The 15,136-nt window shown below is 40.9% G+C and overlaps 1 non-coding gene and 1 pseudogene across 1 annotated transcript; both read left to right on the forward strand.

The window, feature by feature from the left end:
* Positions 1-2,553: 2,553 nt before the first annotated feature.
* Positions 2,554-2,625, forward strand: TRNAQ-CUG (transfer RNA glutamine (anticodon CUG)). The gene has a single exon. It is a non-coding gene; the product is annotated as a tRNA-Gln (tRNA).
* A 10,576-nt stretch (positions 2,626-13,201) lies between these two features.
* Positions 13,202-13,691, forward strand: LOC108540129 (probable ribosome biogenesis protein RLP24 pseudogene; annotated as a pseudogene).
* The last annotated feature ends 1,445 nt before the right edge of the window (positions 13,692-15,136 follow it).

A 15,136-nucleotide genomic window follows, 5' to 3' on the forward strand; every position in this document is an offset into this window, starting at 1 on the left:
AAAAAAAAAAAAAAAAAAAAACCTATCAGGAACCCCACAAGGTCAAGAACATTGGGATGATGAGGTTCAGTGGCTCACATCTGTAATCCCAACATTTTGGGAGGCCAAGGCCAGTGGATCACTTGAGGTCAGGAGTTCGAGACTAACCTGGCCAACATAATGAAACCCTGTCTCTCCTAAAAATACAAAAATTAGCTGTGTGTGGTGGCACACGTCTGTAATTCCAGCTACTTGGGAGGCTGAGGCACAAGAATCGCTTGAACCTGGGAGATGGAGGTTGCAACGCAGTGAGCCAAGATCACATCACTGCACTCCAGCCTGGGTGACAGAGGAAGGTTGTCTCAAAAAAAAAAAAAACAACGATTGGAACTATTTTCCTCTTTCGCATTGGAAATTGTGATTGAACTAGTATATTCCTGTCTGGCTGGTTATGTAGAGGGACAAGAAATCTATGGAACTTTCTCCACTCAGGTTTGAAATCATCCTCTTCGTAAGGACTTTGTTTTGTTTTGTTCTGTTTTAAGGAACTTTTCTTGTCTCCACCACGGTTTGAAAGTTTGGAATCTCCCTTGGAGGATTTTTACCCTCTCTCCTGAGAGTTTCCTGCCACCTCTGTGCAAACGGGACTGTCCTTGACCATCCTGGACCTGAAGGAAATAATGTATACAGTGGTCCATTTCTAAGACAAAGTGTCTTAAATCTTCTTAGGTAAGCAAAATACAGAAGAAACAGGATATACTAGGCCCCTGCTTGAATAGCGATGCCTGATTGTCGGCCCCTCTCTCTTTCCCGCCGCCCCTTAGTTGCCCTTACTCGAACCAAAGTTCAGTCTAAGATGAAAGTTTACTAGTCTGCAAAATAGCTCATTTTGTCTGTTCTTATCAGCCTGCCCAGCTACTTAGGTCATGAGTTAAATACTTGAAGAGCCCCTGAGCTAACTAGGATTGCAATTTTTTGTGGGCTGCAACAAAATGCAGCAAGACAACCCTAAAGGAACACCTAAAGCCTCTACTCAACAATCTATAGGCGACATCCGGGAAGGTTGTGACCCCACAGTACTCACCCTATGAGGAACCCGGGGAGGGACCTGCGCACTAGGACATAAATTGGTTGTTCAAAGTGTGCTGGGTGTGCCTACTCATCAGACAACCGATCTTGCAAGACCGTTGTTAAACTCTCACTTTTGCTGTTCTCCGGGTCTCTGAGTCCATTCTTTGTGTTTGGACGGTGAATTTGTTTCTCACAGACGTAGTCTAGGACTGAGGAACACTCCCAACCCAACTTTCCAGAAAACACTGAATTTAAAGATTTTCCCTAATGACAGCCAGTTGCAAAAATTCCGTTGCAAAGAAATCCAGCAGGAATCCTGATAAAAGAAGCCTGTATTATTTGCAGGGAGAGTTACTGGGTTGTGGTTTTCTTGTTTCTTGTTTCTTGTCGGGGGCTGGGGTTTGGGGGCGGTGCTCCTTATCATCCACAAGAGGGCGCCTGCGGTCCTCGAAGACCACTTCCAGAGTGTCGGTGTGTCCGTTTAAAAATCTGAAATCCCGGAAACCAGCCCCAGCCTGCAAACTATTAGATTTAATTTGCACTAAGCACGCTCTCCTTGAACAGGCGTCGAATCCAGGTTAAACTACTTGGAGCAGAGCTGAATTCCTCTCTACCACTAAGGAAATTGCTGAAGCACTCGCTTCTAAATGTGTACTGAATATAGTGGCGCTCCTAGTCAGCTAAAAGCTACCAGGAGGCGTTTATAAAGATGCTAGGGTAGGGCCGACTGAGAACATCTCCAGAGACCCATCACAGCAATCAGCTGTGGTGTAGGGGGTGGATTTTCACAGTACGGGCTCCCGTGTTTGTGCGAAAAAGTGGCTATGCGAAGCAAGGGTGGAGAATCTTTTCTGTGTCCGTTTGGGAGTCTCCCCTGCGTGTATTTCTGGTTGGTGAGCCGACAGTAGGAGGCCCGTGGGGCCGCGCGCTGTCCTGGGAAACTCCCGAGGGGCTTTCTCCCTTCCCTTCGCCCCCTCAGTTGAGCTCCCAGGAATGCTGGGATTTTCCTCCAGTCTCGTCTTGCAAGTTCACTTATTTCAGTTTTCCGTAAACACCAACGTCTCCTCTGCGACTTTGGAAAATCTTTCCATGCACGTCCTTAAAAGCTCCATACACCACCCTAATAAACGACGATTTTTGTGAAGCAACAGGATCTGATAACAAAGCAGAATGAAAGATCTCAGGTCTCTCACAGGCTCCTCACCTGTAAAATAACGACAATAGTTCGCATCTCACCAGGGTTCTGTGAGCGTTCGATGAGGTAAAAATACAAAACACTAGTCACAAAACCTGGCACACGGTAAGGGCTCGGTTTTGTTCGACAGCTTCACTTTTTTTCCAGTGCAGAAACAGAGGCCCGAGGGGGCACCAAGTTTCTGAACCCCTTGGAAGAAAAGGTCTGGGGTGCGAAGGGTAGGGTGTGCTGACATTGGAAAACCAAATCAGACTTTAGAAAGGAAGAACTAGGTCACGAAAGACTTTAGGGAGATTAGTTGGTAAGTTGGCCCCATGGTGTAATGGTCAGCACTCTGGACTCTGAATCCAGCGATCCGAGTTCAAATCTCGGTGGGACCTACTGTTGGCTTTTAAGTTTCTGTCATGTGATTTCTCTGAGATATAGAAGCAATCATGCGATTTCTACATACCTTTCTCATTCCCTCCCAGAGCTCTTATTCACAAACACATGAGTTTAACGGGTGTGGGAAGTTTTATCTCTTTTGTTTAATGATATATTTTCAACACAATTTTATTTTTATGTATTTATAAGTATTTAAACATTATACACTTATTTTTTATTGATTGCACACTACCACCATTAAATTTAAAACAACTAAAACCAGAGGAAAACACTTAAATTACAGATAATTACTGGTAATGACTAAAATTATATATCAATTTTAAATCTGTTTAGAATGTTATGATGGTGTGATCAGTCATAGCCTTTAAGCATAAACGTGTAATATAGTGGGTTTAAAATTCTATGGCAGATGTGGAATAGAAATATCTTTTAAAGATAGAAAAAGAATTTATGCACATTTTCAACTGTTAAATAAAATTATGCTAAATATATTTTTAAAGAATTCTAGTACCTGCCAAGTTGTTAGCTTTTAGGTTCCAATGCACAAAATTCAGAGTCATTAGACACCTCTAATTTGTATTTCATCAGATGCTGGCAATTACATGCTTTAGAATGATTTAAATTTGTAAAGAAACATTTTAGAACACCACTGGAAAGCAATGTGTGAAAGCATAAAATATTTTACAATCCTTAAAGATTCCAAGGGATTAAAATAGTTAAAGACACTGTTTTGATGAAAATAATACTGTAATAGGACAAAGCAACTCCCTTGTCATCTCATACTCAGACTCTTTTGTTTCTATTTTTCAAATGCATTTTTTTTCTGTAAATTTCCTATTTGTGTACATTTGGTTTCAGATGGTTTGTATTTTGTTGTGATTTTGTAGACATTCGTAGAAGCATATTTTTATTAAGCCATTCTTGCTCAAATATGTCTTATGTAACAGTTTCCAAGTCAATATCTTTTTCTTCTGAGTTCTCTTATTAATTTCCACTGCATGTTTTGTTGTTTTATATTTTGTATTTAAATCAGTAATCTATCTGAAACTGAATTTCTTACACACTTGAGAGATCTACCTTTGTTTTCCTTCATAGGTAAAGTTAGCTGTGCCACCACAATTTATTTTAAAATCACCTTTGGGCCAGGCTTGGTGGCTCACGCCTGTAATCTCAGCACTTTGGGAGTCCGAAGCGGGTGGATCACGAGGTCAGTAGATCGAGACCATCCTGGCTAACACGGTGAAATCCTGTCTCTACTAAAAATACAAAAAAAAGTTAGCTGGGCATGTTGGCACGCACCTGTAATCCCAGCTACTAGGGAGTCTGAGGCAGGAGAATCGCTTGAACCCGGGAGGCTGAGCCTGCAGTGAGCCGAGATCTTGCCACTGCACTGCAACCTGGAATCTTTTGATTAGTTTTTTTAATACATTTTATAACCCCAAAGCATTCGTCCTCTACAGTATTCAACATTTTCAGGCACGGGGAATAAAGAGATAAAGAGGAAGAGGTTGAAGACTCAAATATTCCATTTTGTAGTGTCCAGCTTCCTGTAAAGAACTAAGAACCCATTAGGCTGTTGATGAGCTTACGTATGAACCAGTAGCCTGGAGTGCAGAAACCCCAGGAGTCGGATTCCAATGCTTTGGCCCAGTGGTTAGTTACCCTACTCATAATGAAGATGTTGGCGCCATTAAGCACAGCAGAGTTTCCTTGGTGAACCCTGCAGGCTTTGAAGAGATCCAGAAAACAACAATAGGTCACAAACAGACCTTGGTGACTTTTGGCATTCATTTGAGATATTTGGAATATGTCCCAAAGTTGGGCCAAGCTAAAAGATAAAAATTTTCTTAACAGAAAAAAAGATATTTGGAAATACGATACAGCTCAAGTTTGTATAACAAAGCTTAATCTTGAAAACAATGGTTAATTTGAAAACAAGGGTTAATTTCTCAGTGACATCTTTTGATTTTCATGATCCACACCTCAAGGGCAGTCTGGCCTTCCCATTTTTCTTTTTCTTTATCCCACTATTCCCTTCTCCTTCTCTATTTCTTCCATTAGCCCTGTTTTGTTTTCTTTATTTCCTTTCCAGCCTATGCACAAAGTAAACCAATGATAAAATATTGTCTTTATGCTCTTTTTAAGTATATTGAAGGACTACATTTAAGGTTTGAAACTGTCAGAAGCACTAGAATCACAGCAAGCTTGTTTATGACTTGTAGCTAAAGACCTACAGATTAAACGGCAGTTTCAAATCCTAAAGTTCCATGGATGTGTTTATAGTATGCATGAATCTAAGAATTTGTGTGGGTAAATTTCATTCTAAGCTGCGATACATCTGAAAGGATGACAATAAGTACAATTAATGACATCCATTGCCTTCACTACCATTTAAAAAAAAAATTTTTTTTCAACCAGGGCCAAAGCTGAACGCTACCAATTTTATAATTATGCACAGTTATCAGACAAGTTTGTTTGTTTGTTTGTTTTGAGACACAGTCTTGGTCTGTCACTAGGCTGGCGTGCAGTGGCCCAATGATGGCTCACTGCAACCTCTGCCTCCCGGGTTCAAGCAATCTCCTGCCTCAGACTCCCGAGTAGCTAGGACTACAGACACGTGCAACCATGCCCAGCTAATTTTTGCATTTTTAGTAGAGACGGGGTTTCACCATATTGGTCAGGATAGTCTCGATCTCTTGACTTCGTGATCTGCCCACCTCGACCTCCCAAAGTGCTGGGGCTACAGGCGTGAGCCACCGCGCCCAGCCCAAGTTTTATAAATCTTGATGCCATTTGAAAACCTATATGATTGTGAGACCAGGAGTGTGGCTCATGCCTGTAATCCTAACACTTTGGGAGGTTAAGGCAGGTGGATCACCTCAGCTCAGGAATTCGAGACCAGCCTGGGCTACGTGGCAAAACCCTGTCTCTGCCAAAATACAAAAATTAGCCAGGCGTGGTGGCAGGCACCTGTAATCCCATCTACTCAGGAGGCTGAGACAGGAGGATAGCTTGAGCCCAGGAGGCAGAGGTTGCAGTGAGCCGAGATCGTGCCACTGCACTCCGGCCTTGGCAACAGGGTGAGAATCTGTCTGAAAAAAAAAAAAAAAAAAAAACCAACGGAAACCTATACGATTCTGATTGATAAAACAATCTCACAGAAAACAATTTGACAAGATAATTCCTCTAACTTTACAATGAATGGCAAGAAAATGCAGCAGAAAAAAATTATCACTGATGAAAGGACAGAGCTCAAAGTAACTTTACTTGGGACTGCTGTTTCAACAGGATTGGTAATTTGCTAATCAGTTTTCTACTTCCTAAATTCCTTTTGCTTATAAGCATTCAAATGAAATTGACACCACCATAACTGGTTTTCAAAAGCATTTAGGTCTTTTGAGGTGGCATCATGGTTTACATGTAATTATAAGCTGATTTATTTCCTAAAGAGAGAGCTTTTTCTGATTTTATATTGCCTCTGATTTATCATTAAAAACTAAAACGAAAACCTGGATGCTGGGGAATGTAGTTCATTTGTAAGAAGGCTCACCGCCTCATGAACTCAGATGGTTAGTGGGCAAAAACAAAACCAAAACAAACTAACAACAACAACAACAAAAAAACACTCCCTGCAGAATTCAGACTTTCTGCGTGAAGTTTGCCCCAAATAGAAACACACACTTGAGAAAGTCTTGGATTTTAGCTCGTCTGAATAGCACAGGTGAGAATGTGCTTCCGTCATTGAATTTCTAAGCAAACCAAACCCATAACGAGGCTGGCTAAGAATTGTTCATGACTTGCAAGCACGGAAGCAGGAGACAGAGTGAAAATTCTCCTCCTGGAATTCCAAACTGTAAAACCCTGGAGGTGGCAAGGGAATGATCCTAACAAATGGGAAGATTTCAGACTTTCATGGGGAGACCTCATTATATTTCCCGTCTAAAACTAACAAGACACGAAAAATCTTTTCCAACACCAAAGGTGAAAATCATCCCAGCTGGTGTGGCCTGGGGAAGTAAAGGTCAGTTTCCCAAATGCAGCGCATGCAACAATGTATGACCTGCAATGTGACAATGACAGCTTTTCAGAAAGATGTCTACTTGCGCTACCAGGGCCTTGCACCTCCCAGCCCCTGACCAGACTCTCCCTTGAGCAAAGCAGTGATGGGGGCAGCAGAATGTAGTCTTTCTGAGAAGTGGAAAGGAGTCAGGATTACTGAGAGGACAAGCTCTCCTTTGTGAAGCCTTGGGAATGAAATGGCTGGATAATGGAAAACAGGTTCCTTGCAAGTCTTTGCTTACTGTGGGTGAGGCCTCAAAATGTTCCATTCATTTCCACAAACTTTTGATAACTCCTCCAGGTGCTGGTCACTGAAGCAGAAGATGAGGCCTCTGCAATTAATGACTAAATGTATACAACTAAATATAGAATCACGGCCGGGCGCGATGGCTCAAGCCTGTAATCCCAGCACTTTAGGAGGCCGAGACGAGCGGATCACGAGGTCAGGAGATCGAGACCATACTGGCTAACACGGTGAAACCCCCCTCTCTACTAAAAAAAATACAAAAAACTAGCCGGGCGAGGTGGCGGGAGCCTGTAGTCCCAGCTACTAGGGAGGCTGAGACAGGAGAATGGCGTAAACCCGGGAGGCGGAGCTTGCTGTGAGCTGAGATCCGGCCACTGCGCTCCAGCCTGGGTGACAGAGCGAGACTCCGTCTCAAAAAAATAATAATTATTATTATTATTATTATTATATATATATATGTATGTAGAATCACACTTGTGGATCTCTTTCTCCAGAGGCCACTGGCCAAAAACGATGTGAACTAGAAACTTTTCCATCATGAATTCAATCCCCACCATGCAAAAGAAAGGTTCCCATTTTTTAGGGACTCCACAAGTTCTTCTATTTTAATCATGGTTAAACATGAGCTCTTTAAAAGCAAGCAGGGTTGGGATTAGTGAAGAAGGAAGAATGGGGAGAAGAAATTTGGGAACAACCAGTGCAGACCGCCTTGGGGCAAAAGGTAAAACTGAGCCATCCTGGATTCTGGTGAAGACCATAACTGGGTGAAAGTCTTTTTTTTTTTCTTTTTTTTTTTTTTTAGAGGGAGTTTCGCTCTCGCCCGGGCTGGAGTGCAGTGGCCGGATCTCATCTCACTGCAACATCTGCTTCCCGGGTTTACGCCATTCTCCTGCCTCAGCCTCCGGAGTAGCTGGGAATACAGGCGCCCGCCACCTCACCCGGCTATTTTTTTGTATTTTCAGTAGAGACGGGGTTTCACCGTGTTAGCCAGGATGGTCTCGATCTCCTGACCTTGTGATCCGCCCGTCTCGGCCTCCTAAAGTGCTGGGATTACAGGCTTGAGCCACCGCACCCGGCCATAACTGGGTGAAAGTCTTATCCCCAGCAAAGTGTTGATGAACTGTTTTCCTGACCCAGGCACTGTGTTAAGCAATGGGGACTCTAAAGGGAACAAGATCTCAAGACTGGTCCCTGCACTGGGGGAACTTGCTAGAGGGTAAGAGGGAGATATCAAAAAGAAACTAAAACATGTGGTGTTATGATGACAGCAATTTGGGTGCTGAGGAATCATAGAGGGAGACAGCTAAGCTGAGATAATGGAAGCCAGAGAAGTCTCACTAAAGTCTAAGTTGAGATCAGAGGAATAAGCACTGAAGTAAAGCAAGTAAAGTGAGGGCAGAGGAGAGGGCTAAAGAGTGTTGTGGGTAGAAAATGTAAAGGAGGAGAACATGGAGTTTGGGCAGAAAAAAAATTCACCGTAGCTCATACTTGGAAGTCAAGTGTGAGGACTGAGGGTAGAGATGCAGCAGGTTAGGGGAGCATCATTAAAGTTTAAAGTACTCCCTGGAGCCTTCCCTACTTATTTGCTAGTCTGCACACAACATTCTATTTTAAGCAAGAGTCCTCCCTTTTCTCCATTTTACTTAAATGTCTATCATTAATATGGACTCACAGCATCTTTTTCCCCCAGTGGTTTATAACTCATTATTGTCCTTAATTATATTGGTGTTCAACTTTACCCATATTTAATTAGGGAGAGCCCCCTTTTGGGAAAATAGCCTTTGCCTTGCAAGAGTAAAGCCATCTTGAAGCAAAACAGTCATAATGACTAATATTTGACTCCTGCATACCAAGGCATTCTGCAGCAAGGTCAAAAACAACGTATGTAGCATGAATAACCCCTCATAAAGATGCTTATTTAACTTCCCCAGTGGCCATGGGTTTTGCAAGACAGTCTGAGGTGTGATCAGTTGTTCATGTTTTACCCTAAAAGCTTGCAATAGAAAGAATACTTTCTGCAGGGCAAGTGTAGGGATCCACCCTCTGGGGCTGCAGCCCAAGATGTGCCTTCTGTTTGTAAGTCCTTATTAAATGTTTCTTTCTGAGAAACTGGATTTGTCAACCTTTGTTTGGCCTCCCAGCTCCCTGGGCCTTTGGAGGTCACTTTGCCTATACCTGCTCATAGTGGAAAACCCTTCCAGTGGCTTCTGGATCCTTGTAGCTTGCTACCATCATTTTTTTTTTTTTTTTTTTTTTTTTTTGAATGAGATGGAGTCTCACTCTGTCGCCAGGCTGGAGTGCAGTGGTGTGATCCTGGCTTACTACAATCTCCGCCTCCCTGGTTCACACCTCCCCAGTAGCTGGGATTACAGTCGCACACCACCACGCCCAGCTAATTTTTTTTGTGTGTGTGTGTTTTTAGTTGAGACGGGGTTTCACCATGTTGACCAGTGTGGTCACGATCTCCTGACCTCGTGATCCGCCTGCCTCGGCCCCCCAAAGTGCCACAATCATTCTTTTGAACATGTTCTTATTTTCTGCATAACAAGTTGTTCCAGACTTAATTGACATCTACCCTGCCCCAGTCCAAAATTCAATCATTTCTCAGTAATTTCCTGATTTCTTTCAGTGGGGAAGAGTATTAGAGAGGAATACCCGGGGGGTTAGTGTACTAACTGCTTCTGTGATATCTGCTTCTTGATCCTTTTAATGGAAAAACCTAGGAAATACATGTGCATGTATACACATATAATCATATGTACTTACACATGTGCATGTGCATATACACACATATTTGCATGTATTCATGCCCATACAAGTACATACACATATTTTAGAAATCATGAGCTCGGCTGGGCGAAGTGGCTTATGCCTTTAATCTCAGCACTTTGGGACGCCAAGGCAGATGGATCACCTCAGGTCAGGAGTGTGAGACCAGCCTGGGCAACACTGTGAAACCTCGTCTCTACTAAAATACAAAAAATTAGGTGAGCCTGGCAGCATGTGCCTGTAATTCCAGCTACTGGGGAGGCTGAGGCAGGAGAATCGCTTGAACCTGGGAAGCGGGGGTTACAGTGAGCCGAGATTGTGCCACTGCACTCCAGCCTAGGTGACAGATACTCCGTCTCCAAAAAAAAAAAAAAAAACCATGAGCTCACATCCATACCTCCCATTTCTATCCATTCATCTCTTCAGAATTCTTTCTTACATTCTCCCATTCTATATTTTTATGTGTCCCTTTTCCCACATTGAAACCCCTAATTCCAACAAGATTAGCATATTTACTCACTTGCTCTATCATATAATACATGTACGATAGTTTTGGAATTGCTTTGCCCATCTACTAACAAAAACTATCCATTAAAAGAGATTCAGTAGGTAGTTGTAACAACTAACCAAATAAATAAATAGAGTTAAAGATTTGTTTGCATTTCTCTATACACACACCCCTGTCCCCCTACCATCCTTACTCTCTTGGCCAAAGAGTGAAGGTGTACTGTCAAATGCCCTGTTCACAAATTATGTTCTTTTCCTTTCCATGTAGTCATAATACGGAATAAAATTGAGTTCATTTGCTTTAACTTGCTTTCAACCTTAGTTTTCTCCACTCCCCATCCTTAATATTAGTTTTTGAAAATGTAGGTTGGCCGGGTGCGGTGGCTCATGCCTGTAATCCCAGCACTTTGGGAGGCTGAGGTGGGTGAATCGCCTGAGGTCAGGAGTTTGAGACCAACCTGGCCAGTATGGTGAAACCTCATCTGTATTAAAAATACAAAAACTAGCCAGGTGAGGTGGCACGTGCCTGTAATCCCAGCTGTTCCGGAGGTTGAGGCAGGAGAATCATTTGAACCTGAGAGGCGGAGGTTGCAGTGAGCCCATATCGCTCCACTGCACTCCATCCTGGGTGACAGAGTCAGACTCTGTCTCAAAAAAAAAAAAGGTAAAACATTCACACGCTTTCAAAAGTTAAAGGTCTAACAAAAGGTAAACTCAGAGAAGTGGCCTCTCATATTCCTTGCACTCCATTTCCCCCAAGTCTCTTACCACCATTTTAGGTAACTGTTAACGGTGGAGGGTGTCCAGGTTCTGGCATCTCGAATGAAGAATTGGACAAAATGCACAAACAAAGCAATGAAGAAATAAAAGGTTTTATTGAAAATGAAAGTACACTCCACAGTGTGGGAGCGGGCCTGAACAGCGGCTCAAAGGCTCCCGTTGCAGAATTTTTGGGAGTTTACCTCCTGGAGAATTCTATTTGTTACTTTGGAAGCCCTATGTAAATGGAGAGGATGAGGTAAAGTTACAAAGTCATTTACAGCATGTGCTCTATGGAGAGGATATTCCCTGTTATAGCTGAAGTATGAACTGGCCTTATGTTCCCTGCCTCTAGACCTTATTTTCCTGTCTCATCTCCTCTCTGAGAGATGTGATCCCCATAAATCTTTATGGGAGGCAGAGGGACTGATGGTCTTTTTTCTGTAACTGCTTCATGCTACCTTGGGGTATAGTCCCTACCTATTGGGGATCATGGAACTTTCTCCCTGTTCTGTCTAGTGGATGGTAGCTTCTTGATGGCCAGGGGTAGTGTCTTCACATGGAGCTGGCTGGAACCTTTGTTTCATGATCATCTGAAGCTTGATGGTTTCTAAGCAAGAGGAAATGAATTTGGTTAAAATATTTAATGGGAACTTCGGGGGTGGAGATCTATGCTGTCAGAAATGTTTGTTATAGAGATTTGCAGGAGAAAAAAACAAAACCTGGTTTGTTCTAGAATCTATGTGTTTCCTTAAAGTCTTAGCAGAAGTGACTTCATTTTGGTTTGGTTTGGTTTGGTTTGTTGGGGCCTAGTGCATGAGCCTAGTCCGAAACAATGGCCTCCCAGAATTTTGTTAAAAAAATTTCCCCTTTTTGGTCAGGTTCTCAGTTAGGTGAGAGTGTAACCAAAACTTGGGGCCTTAGTGCCACTCTCAGTTACCATTATTTTGGGCTTCCGGTCTCAGTATATCATTCATAGGTTAAGGGGTCCTCATGGTTGCACATTTCCTTCAGCTCTTATTATTCCAGTTGAAGAAAGACCATTTGACATTCTAGAGATGGCTGCATGCAAGCATTTAAAACCTTTGAGGGAATACAGTGCACCAGGGAGAGTATTATTATGACTATTGGGAAGATGATACCAAGAGTTTGGAGTGTGCTGCTCACCCAAGGTCCCCATAAACCAAACCTCCTAAAATCAAATAGATCAAAGGATCAACTAGATAAAGAGTTTACTCACTTGACTGAGCAATTTCTTTGTCAATCCTCTACCACTGAATTTCCACGTAATCTTCATTTGATGTATTTCTCCATAGGCCACAAGTGCCAGCAGCTGCAAAGATACTTCTCTGTTTAGCCAATTCTATCATAACTTTCACAAGAGAATTTAGAGTCTGTTGTGTAACTATAGCCTACACAGTAGAATTTGCTATAAGATTTATTGTGAGGGATATGTTTCTAATCATTGCTTGCTTCTTTTACCTTAAACCATGGAAAAGGACCTAACAAATGATGTCTTTTAGAAGAGTGAAGGCCTTCCGGCAATGTTCTCTATAACCCATGATGTGGGTTAAGAGGTGTGAACCAATGTTTTGTTTTTGATTATGAGGCAAAGCATGTACCTTTAAAATTTCTTGCCTACATTGGGCCTTCATCTTTTGTCTATCAAAGTATAAGTTTATCCATGTAAAAAACTGACTATAAACTCCCTCACAAATAAGAGTATACATCATAAGTGCCCATAACAGACACCTTTTCCACTTCTATTTTTTGTAGAGGCATGAGCAAGAAAAAAATATTCAAAGATAAGTTTCATGACAGTAGAAATCCAAATCTGTGAACTTGAGAAAAGTTGTTCACATTAAGGATGTCATCCTCTTCTTGGGAGAAATTTCTCTAGTTAGTTTTATCTTAAGGTTTCCAGTGGGTACACAGCTCCAAGAGCTCAGAGGGACCCTTCTCAGTTGTGAGATTATGAACTCAAAGTTCAAGGTCCCAAAGTTTTGTTGTAGTGTGAATGGCAAGAACAGTCTTTCTCTGATGCTTCTAGAAGATTCAGACCATAAAAAGCTTTCTTTACCTGTTGAAAATACATTGTAGCATAATAATCTACTGTTACATCAGCCCTCTTGCCTAGGAAACCTTTTATACAACCAGAAAACATGCACTGAAAATAACAAATGAGCTCTCAAGCTTGGTGTTTGGTTGGTGGGGACCCATGCAGGTTCAACATGTGTATCGAAAAGTGTTATTTCTGTTCAGGGCCCATCTACCCTGGTCACGGCATGATGTTCATCCATAATGATTGCAAGGTGTTCAGATTTTGTAAATCTAAATGTCATAAAAACCTTAAAAAGAAGTGCAATTCTGACCAAGTTAGGTGGATCAAAGCATTCCAGAAAGCAGCTGGTAAAGAGCTTACAGTGGATAATTCATTTGAATTTGAAAAACGTAGAAATGAACCTATCAAATACCAGCAAGAGCTATGGAATAAAACTATTGATGCAATGAAGAGAGTTGAAGAGATCAAACAGAAATGCTCAGTTAAATTTATAATGAACAGATTGAATAAAAATAAAGAGCTACAGAAAGTTTAGGATATCGAAGAAGTCAAGCAAACATCCATCTTATTCAAGCTCCTCTTGCAGGCAAGGGAAGCAGTTGGAAGAGAAAACGGTACAGCAGTTACAAGAGGATGTAGACACGGAAGATGCTTCTTAAAAATCTCTGTAACCATTTCTTTTATGTACATTTGAAAATGTCCTTTACAGACTTGGAACTGCTAAATTATTAGTTTATTTTTTACATAAGGTCACTTAAATGAAAAGTGATTAAAACATATCTTTCCCACATTGCCTTCTGCAAAATACCAGATATTACGAATGTTAGATTGCATCTCAGTGTTAAATCTTCACTGACAGATGTACATATGTAAATCAGGAAAATTCTACTTCTAAGTATAGAAGTGATTTGTGGATGTAAAATGGTTATGCCATTTGGATAATGACACGAGGCAGCATTTGTATAATAACTAGTGGCAAAAATTCACGGCTAGTGATGTATAAAATAAAATATTCTTTGCAGTAAAAGATTCCCTTTATTAATGTTATAGAAGGGGGGATACAACAAGGAACTAACAATTTGTATGACAGTGTCAAATGTTATTTTGATTTTAGTATTTCCTGTTTTGGTTTAGTTGCATCTTAGAAGAGCATAATGACATTGTTTGATGAAGCCTAATTATGCTGGACTGTTTTGACCTGGTTTAACCCTTCTGATAAGTAGTTGTGGATGTTGGGGATGAGAACTGAATAATCTTTGCCTGGAGTGACACTACACTCTAGAATTTCCAGTTTGGAGAATACTCAGTTCTAACTTGTGATTCCTGGTGGAACACACTTTATTTTTCTAGCGTAGCAATGATCTAGAAGCAGAGGAATCCTAGTGTCTTTTAAAAGTTATTACAAGATTTTATTTTAAAAGCTCCTGTTTTGGAAAGTAAAATTTATGGGTATAACATCTGTTCATTATTTGCACATAAAATAAAACCATTTAAAAAGAAAAAAAAAAAACAGAAAAAGAAAATAACAAATGAATAAAATTCCTTTATAAAATGTTTAAATGGCCGACCATGTGACCAAATATACCTGAACTTTGTTTTCCCAGGAATATGGCATCAGGCATTGGTTATAAACTATTTTAAACAACTTCAGTATTAGCTGGTTTAACATGAAATTATTTTCTTGATATTTAATTAATTTTTTGTTTTACTTGGGTTAGTAGCTTTATACAAGAAAAATTGGTTGTTTCTGCAGTTTACAATAACTTAACTATAATTAATAGCTTATACTATTTTAGAAATCCTATACAATTTTGAAATATATATTAGTATTACAAAAATATAGCCTAAAGAAGATTGAGCATCATTTTGGCAATCCCATGTACCTAAACATGTCAAATAATCCTGTTTACCTCTCTTTTCTGGACACTTTAGAGGCCCACTGAAGTATTCAAAAAGCCAGGTGCCAGGGTAGAGATTTTTGAAATTGATGTTTGATTTTGGGAATTCCAGATTACCATAAGTTATTTATTTTGCCAAAATGATGACTCAGAAATTTTAAAGAAGCAAAAAACCTTTTATAACCCTTTTGAATTTAGTCAACATG

Source organism: Rhinopithecus bieti, unplaced genomic scaffold (genome assembly GCF_001698545.2).
Source record: "Rhinopithecus bieti isolate Rb0 unplaced genomic scaffold, ASM169854v2 scaffold_18466, whole genome shotgun sequence".
NCBI lineage: Eukaryota > Metazoa > Chordata > Mammalia > Primates > Cercopithecidae > Rhinopithecus > Rhinopithecus bieti.